General features: G+C 34.8%; 1 pseudogene; it reads left to right on the top strand.

Annotated features, from left to right (window-relative positions):
• The first annotated feature begins 3,042 nt into the window (after positions 1–3,042).
• Positions 3,043–4,352, top strand: LOC147390122 (putative long-chain-alcohol O-fatty-acyltransferase 5 pseudogene; annotated as a pseudogene).
• Positions 4,353–6,000: the final 1,648 nt, after the last annotated feature.

Raw genomic sequence — 6,000 nt, 5'->3', positions numbered from 1 at the left:
ACAAATGAGATTTTTTGTTTCTGAAGTCTGAATTTTAAAATTGGATCACCCCCATTCAGACTTCAGAAGTGTTACCAAAGACAACCTTAGCCAGATCTATATTCCTATTGAGCATAAGTTTGCTATGTTAGAGCCAAGCCCTAATGGGTTTGGGTTGATTTTTTGGTTATATGAAAAAATTATTTTTTATTTCTTATTTTTTCAGTTCATTTAGAATTGCAAAATATTGTTTTTCATCAGATAGGAATCCAATATTCATCCTAATTGGAAAAAAAAAAAAACAGTGAGAAATGATTGTAATTTGTTTTAGTTATATTTCGTAATAAATCTATACATAATACATACATCTAAAATATAATAACGGATCGGGTTGGGCTCGACATTATTAGGCCCAATCCGGCCCAGATTTAACTGGTTGAAAATTTTGAGCCTGACCTACTTGTAGGCTCAAGTTCAAGGCCCTAACCCTTCTTTGTCCAGGCTGGTTAGTGTGCAAATGGACTAAATTGACATCCGTACAGTTGATTGTATGGAATAGAGATTGGGTATTATAAAAAATCCCTGTTAAGTTGATAAATCAATGGCATGATACCAGTTTTTTTTAAATGTTTAGAGAGATTGTTTAGGCACTTAGGCTAAGAGAAAATTGGCCAGAAAATGTTTAAGAAATGATGGGCTGGGTCTCTTGCCATTAATAATTAGGGCGTGATAATAATAAAAAAAAAAACTATAAACTATTATTAATTTATTATATTTTGTTTTTGGACGACTAAACCTTCAAGAAGTTGAGCTTGGGCTCTTACCATGTCTACAAGAAATTGGAATCAGGCTTTCTTATCCCCGCCCTATCTAAAAGTTCATAAATACATGTAGAAGAATGTATGAAAGCCCACATAACAGTATTTCAAAGACAGGACTCTGCAATTTTTTTCCTTCATCAACTGTAAGTCTCAAACACAAGTCGGCATTCTCTGATTGCTTTCTCGTACCTCATAACTACTATTAACCTTTGTCAGAGATTTCAAAGACGAATTGGTTTATCATCTAAATTAATCTTCAGGGACCGACATATGTTTAAGTTAAAATCTAAATTAAATAAGAGTGTACTATATTTTAACACTATTATACAACGACTATGAGACATTCTACGGTAACTTCCTACAACACTGAGCTGATGTGGCCCTGTGCAAGAATCGTAGATCTTTTCACTCATATCTCAAGGAAAGCATCTATGATTATGATTCTGTACACACTGCCACATCAGTAAAATGTTGAATTCAATGTTGTAGCAAGTAAGCTTTAGCATTTTTCAATGACTATTTCTATCCTATTATAATGAGAGAAGGTGAAGTAAAAGTGGTTGACACCAAAATTTGAGTGGCCATAAAAGCCATCATTTTTATATTTAAATTTTATATACTCAAGGTCATTTTGGTAACGATGTTTGATAATTTGACTACCCCACGTGGCACACTCAATCGACTACCTGACGTGACAAGTTCGGAAATCATAGATTTATGCTCCTCGGTATACACAACTCCCTCAAGATACACTTTTTTATGGGGAAGTGTAGTTGTGTATATCGAGGAGCACAGATCTACAATTCTCAAATTTGTCACGTTATGGTAGTCAATTGAGTGTGCCACATGTGGTAGTCAAATTATCACAATTCTTTGATAAAAGATCAAGAAAATTACAACCCATATAATCACCTTGCTTAGTTTTCGAAATTACAAATATATCTTTTTACTATTTAACCTCAAAAATCATCTAATCAATATTTTAAATTACAAATATATAAGCTCTTTTGATACATGTGCATTAGCACATATCATGTGCAAGTATCCTTATAATACAATTAAGGACAATGCCGAACTAATTTCCTTCGATACTGTACTCAACACTGCACCGACATGGCAGTGTGAAGATAACCATAAATTTTTTCCTTGTATCTGGAGGAATAAAAATATATGGTTCTCTACATTACCACGCTAGCGTAGTGTTGAGCTTGGTGTAGAAGAAAGTTAGTTTGGAATAACTCAGGAGCAGATCCTCTATGGTTCCTTGTAGTGCGGTTAGATGGTTGATAGAGTGCCACTTGGTAAAAGACATCAAAATCTGTTCTTTTGAAGATTAAAAGAGTACTACACATAGGATCTGCTCCAATTCTACAATTAATTACTACACATCATCCTATTATTAATTAGAGTTGTGATGAAATAACTCACTAGGTAGCATACTCATTCGACTCACGGACATGACAAGTTCAGAACTTTAGATCTTTATGCCTTGGTATACATGATTACACTTCCCCATAAAAAAGTGTATCCCAAGACACAAAGATCTACAATTTTCAAATTTATCCACGTCAATGAGTCAATTGAGTATGCCACCTGGCTAGTCATTTTGTAAGATTTTCCTTGAGATACGATTGAAAATATTTACAGTTCCAAATTTAAAATTAAAATTCAACAATGAAAATAACTTTTTTTAATTTTATTTTTCAAAATTCTTAGAATTTTATTCTTTACAACCCTGAAGCACCGATCATGATTTTGAATGCCACAAGTTGAGCTCAATGGACTCTTAGAAGTGTAAAATCCTTATTTACTTTATAAGGTTAGTCGGAATCTAAATATAACACCTCAAGAGAAATTAGGAATATGCTGAACTGACTTTCTTCAACACTGCACTGATGTGACAGTGTAGAGAGAACCTTACATATTTTTCTTTGTATCTGGAGGAAAAAAAATTATGATTATCACAACATTACAACGTCAGCGCAATGTGGAATGAAGTCAGCTTAGCACGACTCGTGAAACTATGTGCATAAAGTTAAATAACCAAACCATTTAAGCTGAAGGTTCACGACACAGACGAGAGACTTTGGCTGTAGCAGTTACAAGCTTTTGTCTTGTGATGACGACTGAGATGCTTCCTCAACCACTTTAACTCCAAATCAATCTACACGTGTTTACAATTTTACCCACGTGTTGTTGTTAGCTTTAGTGTCAATAAACATACTTTAAGTTCTCCATCAAATTTAAAAAAGAAGAAGAAGACTGCATCAAGAAGAAGAAGAATGGAGAGTGAGATCAAGAACTTTTTAAAGGTATGGGTTTTGGTCATATCGTCTCTAATCTATTGTTACTTCATAGTATCAAAGATCCCAAAAGGAACACTCAGATTCCTCACTCTCCTCCCTATCTTCTACCTCTTCACAATTCTCCCTCTCAATCTCCAATCCATCCATCTTGGACTTTTCACAGCTCTTTGCATCACTTGGTTTGCTAACTTCAAGCTCCTCCTCTTCTCTTTCAATCAAGGCCCTTTATCATTATCATCCAATCAACCAATACCACTCCTCCACTTCATCTCCATTGCTTGTCTTCCCATCATAATCAAAGACAATCCATCTCTCCAATCACCTCAAAACATCAAAACCAAACAAAACCCATCACTTCAATTACCTCAAAACATCAAAATCTCTACAAAATCTGTTCTAAATGTGACTTTAAAAGCCCTACTCTTACATCTATTGGTCTACATCTATGACTACTTACAATATACGGACACAATGATGTTCATCTTGGCTTACTACAACATCCACCTTTACCTCACCATAGAGCTTGTTTACGCTTTGACTGAATCACCGGCTCGAGCCCTACTAAACCTAGAACTTGAGCCACAGTTCAATGAGCCATACCTCTCCACCTCACTTCGAGACTTTTGGGGTCGAAGGTGGAATCGAATTGCTTCCGATATCCTGAGATCCACCATTTCTCATCCTATACGATCTCACTCTACACCTATTCTTGGTAGGCTGTGGGCCCATCAGATAGGTATACTGTTTGCGTTTATTGTGTCCGGGCTCATGCACGAGCTGATATACTATTATGTCACACGTGTGGATCCCACGTGGGAAGTAACACTGTTCTTTGTGCTACAAGGGATCTGTTATATGGTGGAGCTAGAATCAAAGAGAGCAGTAGCTGACAGGTGGCGGTTGCACCCTTGGGTCTCTATGCCTTTGACCGCTTGGTTCATTTCGGTTACCAGTTTTTGGCTGTTATTCCCACAGCTCATAAGGAATGGTGTGTACGAGAGAGCAATCAGAGAATACAGACTCGTGTTTGAGTTTGTGAGGGAAAAATTGGAGAGCCCACTCTTACTCTTTGACTTGGCATATAGTAAATGAATTGAAGTACTGTGGTGTGGGCTTCCATATCTACTTCTGCATATGTTTTTATTTTGAGTATTAAGAGGCATTGTAATAAAGTGCACATTGTTGCACCAAATCAGATCCAATAAAGATTAGAGTATCAATGAGATTAGGATTATGACTTTGAGCATGTTATTGGTCCATGTATTAATTTACAATTTTGAGTACTTTTGTGTGTAGGGTGTGAAGTTTGTGGGCTTTAATATTGCTCTGTCAATTGCACTGATCCGCAAAGCTTTATCTTCAATTTGATTAGCTTTTAAAAAAGTTATAATATTACTCTTAATTTTAAATTTATTCTACATTATTTATTTATATGAATTATAATATTCTCCAAAAAGGGAGAGGTCTTGAGTTCAACCCCCTCATTAGCCACCTACAATAATTTATCTTGCTTACTTGGTATGGTGCTCTAACAGACTAGTTGTCTTTTCCTTATTAATCAGGTCTATAAGACCAAAATAATTGAAAAAAAAATCATAATATTTTCATAAACATGTGCAGAAATACCTCATTGTTACTGATTTATAGAACTTGGTGGGGCATCCATTTTTCTCTTGAGCTAGCTCTTGCTCTGAGAGATTTTTATTCAAATCTCAAGTCAATCCAATATTTGAGTGGAATAGATTGACACAATATATGTACAAATTAAATTTTGCTAAAAGAAATTAGAATAGCAGATGTAAGTAAATTTTGAAATTTCTTGAATACGTGGATGAGAGTAGTAAAGAATTCGAATAGTATTTTTGTTATCAATGTCATATTCAATCTATCGTTTTGAACACCACCTTAATCTTTGTAGAAAATATTATAATTTTTTAATTAAAAAAATACCATCATCTTTTAATTAAAAAATCCTTAACAGTTCTTTAGATTTGAAGGTTAAAATATTAATCTTATGGTTAAGGATTAAGGTAAAAAATTTACCCATGAAGTTGAAGATGATTGGTTTTGGAAAGAGAAAACAAAGGGATTTTTGTTTCAGGTTGTAGATAAGGGTAGCGAGGTAATTTTTTGTGTTAGTTTATTGGAGAAGACTACGGTCAAGGGGACATGTACTGTTTTGGTGAATATGTGAGGTAGCCTATGTTTTTTAATAGGTGACATTGCAATTTGACTTTGATCTTCTCTCATAGTCTAATGAGAAATGACGTAAATGCCATGTTTTCTACCTCTCACAAGAAACCCTTCAATTTTTCACCCAAAACAAATCATCTTAAAGCTCTTCAACCTTGTCATAACCTATAGTTTGCCCCCTAGCCTCACAAGAAATTATTGGCTCCACCCTTGGATTAGATCTTATACCAGGAATTTGATATGTTTAGGAGTCCCAAATTATGGATTTGGGTTCCAATAAGAATATTTTGATTTGTCAACTTATTGGCTTGGTTCTCCCAATCCATAGAGTTTATTAGGGTCCCAAAAATATTGATTTTTTGGATTGAAGATAGGTCAATATTCATATCTACCCTAGAATCAATGTCAAGAAAGCATTCCAATTTTTAGAAAATTGTATAAAATTTCACACAAAGGTTGCTTTTACGAATGATGAGTACTCGAAGTGCAGTTCAAGTTGGTTTGGTGGTTTGGTTATTCATCTAAGATAAAGTTGTTGCATCGCCCTCTCAGCTTATGATTTTGGAAGCAGATATTGAAAGCATTGTAGTGAAACTATGTGTTGTGTGGGCATGTTGTGTGGTTCAGGAACAGCAGGATCTATAGTTGGAATTGAAAGTTTATTGAATCCTTTAGAGAATTTCTTGGTATCGGGTGATTTT

The sequence above is a fragment of the Akebia trifoliata genome, chromosome 11, assembly GCF_017979445.1.
Source record: "Akebia trifoliata isolate Shusen 1 chromosome 11, ASM1797944v1, whole genome shotgun sequence".
NCBI lineage: Eukaryota > Viridiplantae > Streptophyta > Magnoliopsida > Ranunculales > Lardizabalaceae > Akebia > Akebia trifoliata.
This window is presented reverse-complemented; position numbering and strand designations above follow the sequence as displayed.